General features: G+C 40.3%; 1 pseudogene; it reads right to left on the bottom strand.

Moving 5' to 3' along the window:
* Positions 1–5,537: 5,537 nt before the first annotated feature.
* On the bottom strand, positions 5,538–6,042 carry LOC141520264 (transmembrane protein 14A pseudogene; annotated as a pseudogene).
* Positions 6,043–6,318: the final 276 nt, after the last annotated feature.

Genomic DNA, 6,318 nt, shown 5'->3' with positions numbered 1-6,318 from the left:
AGTATCAACTACATTGGAAGCTCATAGGGCTTGGAATGTAATATACTGGAAGGCAAAAGAGCTTAGAATGCAACTGAGAATGAACTACCCAGCAAGGCTGAATGTCCTCTTCCAGGGAAAAAGATGGGCTTTCAATGAACCAGGGAAATTTCAAATGTTCCTGTTGGAATGGCCAGAGCTTAACAGAAGGTTTGATCTTCAGATACAGGACTCGGGTGAAGCATAGAGATTGGAGGAGAAGGGGAAAATATGAGGGACTTGATGATAAACTGCATGTATTCCTGCATAGAAAAATGACACTAATAATACTCATATGAACCTTTTCAGTTAATAGAGAAGGTAGAAGGAGCTTTTATAGTTGAAAAACAGGAGAAAGCTGAATTTGAAGATAAGATATGGTGTAAAAATGGAGTCAGTAGAAAAAAGGGAAATATAATGGGAGAAAGAAAAAGGAGAGGGGCAAATAGGCCAAAATATTTCATATAATAAGATTTTTCTTTATTACAATGAGCTATTGCAATGATATGGAAGGGGGGAAGGCAAGGGGGAATGAGGGAATCTTTGCTCTCATCAGAGGTGGCTAGGAGAGGAAACAGCATATATACTCAATGGGGTATAGGCATCTGAAGTATGAAGGAGAGGGGAGGGACAGGGGGAAGGGGGGGATGTGAGTGATGGAGGAGAGGATGGACCATGGGGGAAGAGTGGTCAGATATAACACATTTTCTTTTTTACTTCTTGCAAGGGGCTGGGATTGGATGGCCTGTCCGGGACCATAGAGCCAGGTGGATGTGGGGCCTAAGGGGTGGTATGGGGGCTCAGGGCCTCTTGTCCCCAGGGCCAGGAATGTGTCTGTTGCACCACTCAGCTACCCTGCATCAGAGTCAGACTGAAAGGAGAGAGAAAATATAGTACATGGTAGTGGAGAAATATGAAAGGAGGGAGCTGCAATCAGCAATGGAAGTAACTTTTGCTATGGACTTATTATAAAGAATGTGATCCACCTACAACAGAGTTGTTGGTGTTGGAACAAAGACTCAAGCAAATTTTTTATTATTATTTTGGGGGGGTGCAGGGCAAGTGGGGCAGGGTGGCCTGCCTGGGGCCACATAGCAGGGTGATCGTTGGGTGTCTGAGGCCAGATTTGGACCCATGTGCTCCTGACTCAAGTGCCAAAGCTCTGTCCGCCACCCTGCCACCCCTACTATTATTACTATTTCATTTTATTTTGGGTCTTTTTTTCTTTTTCTTTTTGGTTTTTGCAGGGCAGTGGGGTTTGGGTGGCTTGCATGTCACACAGCTGGGTGATTGTTGGGTGTATGGGGCCGGATTTGGGCTTGGGTGCTCATGGTTCCAGGGCTGTTGCTCCGTCCTTTGCACCACCTGGCCATACCTACAATTATTACTATTATTTTTTTTTAATTTTAATTTTTTTCTCTCCTCTTTACTTTATCACTCAAGCATGTCTATATTTATGGGGGGAGGGGTATTTTGTTTACTCTTAAACAAGAATATTTTATTAACGTAAAAAAATTATTTGTACAAAATGAGAATAAATGTTAAAGAAAAAAGAAAAAAATGAAATGAAACAATATCTTCACATATAATTTGGAAAAAATGAAATATTAAGTGGAAAAAATTAAAAAAAAGAAGGCTGTTGAGAGAATCAAATGGGATAATAATGTTTAGATTGATTGGCAATTGATATCAATTGATTTTTTTAATAAGCAAATATTTATTGAGTGCAAGGCTGAAATTCTTCATATGGTTAAAGTACAGAGAAATAAGAGACATGCTGAAGTAGTTTGTTTTGCCAAAAGACATTGGATAGACCACAATCTCCTAAAGAATGAAGGCACAGTGGTGATTAGTTACTAATTTCTTTGTGTGTGTTTGTGTGTGTGTGTGTGTATGTGTGTGTGTGTGTACCTCATGTTTTTAAAAGTTTTCTTTAATTTATTTACACATTACTAAAATATTCTTGTTTAAGGGTAACATAATACCCCTTCCCCCACAAAAATATAAAACTTCATGAGAAATAAAGTAAAAGAAAGAGAAAAAATGTATTTTGGTCTGTGTTCTGATACTATCAGCTCTGTCTCAGGTGGATCACATTCTTTATCATAAGTCCATCATAGAAGTTACTTCCATACTTCCATATTTTTCACAGTTACTGTTGCTGATTACAATTCCCTCCATCCATTCCTTCACACTACCATCTATATTATATTTTCTCTCTCCTTTCACTGTGTCCCTCTTCAAAAATGTGCTGCGGGGCAGCTGAGTGGCACAGTGGGCAGAGCACTGGACCTGGGGTCAAGAGGCCCCAAGCCCACATCCCACCCCAGAGACCCAGCCAGTCCCATGGTTCCAGACAGACCACCCAATCCCAGTACCTTGCAAAAAAGTAAAAAAGAAAATGTGTTATATCTGACTGTCCTCTCCTATGATCTACCCTTTCCTCTATCACCCACATCCCCCCTTCCCTCCCCATATCCCCCTTCTCTCCCTTTTCTTCTAGATGTCTATACCCTATTGAATGTGTATGCTGTTTCCTCTTTGAGACATTTCCAATAAGAATGAAGACTCTCTCATTTCCCTTCACTTTCCCCCTTCCATAACATTGCAAAAGCTACATGAAATATTTTTTTTACATGAAATACCTTAGCCTACTCTACCTTTCCTTTCTCTTACTTCCTGTACATTTTCCTTTTACCCATTGACTCCATTTTTGCAATGTATCATATCTTCCTGTGCCTCATCTATAAAAGCTCCTTCTACCTGCAATATTAAATGAGAAGATTCATTCATATCAGAATATTTTTCCATTCAGGAATACATGCATTTCATCATCATTCATTATTTACCCTTCTCCACTCTCTATGCTTCACCTGAGTCCTATACTTGAAGGATGAACTTTCTGTTCAGCTCTGGTCATTTCAACAGGAACATTTGAAATTCCTGTTTCATTGAAAGTCCATCTTTTCCCCTGGAAGAGGATGTTCAGTTTTGCTGGGTAGCTGATTCTCTGGTGCATTCCAAGCTCTTTTGCTTTCTGAAATATTGTATTCCAAGCCCTATAAGCCCTTAATGTTGTTGCTATTAAGTCCTATGTGACTCTGACAGCAATTCTACAATATTTGAATTATATCCTTCTGGCTACTTGTAATATTTTCTCTTTGACTTGGGAGTTCTGGAACTTGTGGGTTGGGTTTTTTGGGGGGATCTCTTTCTTGGGGAGATTGGTGGATTTTCTCAAATTTTATTTTGCCCTCTGCTTCTAGTATATCAGGGCAATTTTCCTGTAGAAATTTTTAAAAAATGAGGTCAAGGCTCTTTTACTGACCATGACTTTCAGGTAGCCCAATAATTTTAAATTATTTTTTCTGGATCTGTTTTCCAGATCAGTTTTTTTTAGGCTTTTGCAAGGCAAATGGCATTAAGTGACTTGCCCAAGGCCATACAGCTAGGTAATTATTAAGTATCTGAGACCGGATTTGAACCCAGGTACTCCTGACTCTAGGGCCAGTGCTTTATCCATTGTGCCTCCTATAGCTGCCCCATCAGTTGTTTTTTCAATGAGATATTTCACATTTTCTTCTAATTTTTCATTCTTTTGTGGTTGAATTATTGTGTCTTGAGTTTTCACAAAGTCATCAGTTTTCTTTAGCTCCATTCTCCATCTGAAGGATTTGTTTTCCTCAGAGAGCTTTCTTATCTCCTTTTCCATCTGGCCAAGTCTACTTTTTTAAAACATTCTTCTCCTCAATAACTTTTTGAACTATTTTATCCATTTGACCTAAGCTGGTTTTTAACATGTTATTTTCTTCAGCAATGTTTTGGATTGCCTTGACTAAGCTGCTGACTTCATTTTCATGCTTTTCCTGCATCTCTCTCATTTCTTTTCCCAATTTTTCTTCTATCTCCTTTACTTGATTTTCCAAACCTTTTTTTGAGCTTTGTCAAAACCTGAGACCAACTTCTATATTTCTTGGAATTTTCAGAAGCTTGGACTTTCTCATCTTCTGATTGTGTGGTTTGGTCTTGCATGGGACCAAAATAATTGTCTATGGTCATGTTCCTTTTTTCTGTTTACTCAATTCCCTAGCCTGTGCCTGGTTTTGGGGTACTTCCTGAACTTTTGAGTATTATTGGGACACTCCCCCCCACAGGGACCTCAGTGTGTGAGGCTCTGACTGCTCTCCTAGTCTGTGAATGACCACAAGCTCACCCCTTTGCCCCGAGGCTGTGGGGAGGGGTCTCTACTCTATGGGGGACCTAGACTACAACCAGGGTCTGAATGTGGTCAAAGCCCCAGAGTCCTGTTTCAGGGACAGAGGACGGACCTCAGTAGTCTCCCTCCACTCCCTTACCTCCCATGAGCTGAGCACTCAGGGCACAGGTGTTGGGAGACTCCTGCTGGGCAGTTTCATGGACCTGCTTCTGTTTCCTGGGATCTGGGCTGCCCTGAGGGCTTGGGCTTTGCGCTCACTCTGACAGAGGTCTCCCTATTATTTTCCAAGTTGTGCTTGGTGCTCCCTGGGGTACAGGTCAGGAAACTGCTTCTGCTGCCAGGATCCTGCTCCCAGGCATCCTAGGGCTGTTCCCAGGAGGTTGAAGTTCCTTTGCTCCATGCAGTCTCTCCAGTCCTGTGGAATAGAGTCTTCCCACTATTTACCAAGTTACCTTGGGCTGGAGAATTGCCTCACTGGATCTTTCTGTGGGTTCAGTCTCTCAATAATTTAGTTAGAATAATAATTTAAAGTTTTTGCTGCCATCTTGGCTCTGCCCCAAAACATCAATTGTTAATAATAATAATGCCCATAAGAGATAATTTTATTAATTACTATAATCATTATTATAGTTAAGAGATTTCACATGTATTTTTTCTTTCCTCTGACTAAAATACATAAGTTTCACTGATAAAATAGAATGGGCCATATTCCTGTTTTTATCTGTTGTCTTTAGGTTAACTCAGAATGAAGAGGTCAGTATACCTTTGTTCGAATGATTGTCAAAAGCTGCTGACATCTTACTCTACAGATCAATTGAACCTTCCTTTAATCAAAAAATCAATAAAAATTTATTAAGTGAAAAATCATCTGGGGATACAGAGAAAAAACTAGAACAACCCCTTAAGTTCCACCAATCATGATTTTTTGCTATTGGCCTGTGAAGTCTCAGGTCATTAATTGGATTCTTTATTGGAGGTATGCTCTGCCCACTTCCATCATCTTCTTGGATGTGTTTCCTGGGACAAGATCTTCAAGGATATGGACTACAATTGTCATGCGGACTAGAGGCTATGATCAACTTTTTTTTTTTCCTATTATCTGACAAGTTTTATTTTCATGTAAACTTTTGATTGGTGACATTAGTGTTGGGAGTTTTCAGTAACAAATATGAAAGACTTTCAAAATTTATAGCAGTGGACAATGGCTTTGTACCTTCTATGATGATAAAAAAGAAGGAAAATGGGGGTTAAGGAGACATGATTCATCAAGTACCCTTTAGGAAATGCTGATTGTCAATTAGGAAATAATTGAAAAAAATTTTTGGTTTAAAAAAAAGAAGCTTGCAAACTAATATTAATAGAAGAAGTGTCAATTTGTTAGTTATTTTTTTCCTTACAGATGCTTGACATTGCTTGTTGAAACTTATCTTTCAAGTATAAAGAATATATTTAGTCTGTTGTAGCAGAAGGATGAAAATACGTCCTTGATAGCTGAAGCTTCTCATGGGACCATCAAGACGAGTCTCAAGATCATTAAGAGGCTTAGGCCAGCTATAATTCCTGCTGGCATTAGTTTCTTGGATCTCTTGAACCTCATTCCCATAATAAGGGTCAGAAAAAAAGGTAGTCAATAGTGATATTTTGGTATCCTGGGAGTCACGGGAGACGCGATAAGCTCCATAACCCGACAACAAGCCAAAGGAAAGACCAGCAGCCAATGATACAATGCTTCCTTTGCGATGATATCCCAAAATGCCTCCAAATGCTACTATGCTAGCCTATCCAAAACCAATCCAGTCAATAGCCATGCTCACACGTCCCAAGTCTAGCTCGCTTGCTGAGCAAGGTCCCGTCTCTCTGGCTCCCAGATAAGCCGAATGGCAGCTTCTTGGCTTGGAGAGTGGGGGACGGCGGGGTCCAAATGCTACATCAGGCACTGCCTAGTGATGGATCACCCCAATCCCCCCGTGACTTAGTTTCCACATTTGTACAACAAAAGCAGCTGCTGCAGAACTGTCCAGTCGTGGAAGATGCTGAGAGCTGCTTTAGGAGGGAGTTGCCCGTCTGTAAAGCATGTTGCAAAT

This window comes from Macrotis lagotis, chromosome 4, assembly GCF_037893015.1.
Source record: "Macrotis lagotis isolate mMagLag1 chromosome 4, bilby.v1.9.chrom.fasta, whole genome shotgun sequence".
Classification (NCBI taxonomy): domain Eukaryota; kingdom Metazoa; phylum Chordata; class Mammalia; order Peramelemorphia; family Peramelidae; genus Macrotis; species Macrotis lagotis.
The sequence above is the reverse complement of the archived record's forward strand: the minus strand, read 5'-3'. Positions and strand labels throughout refer to the sequence as shown.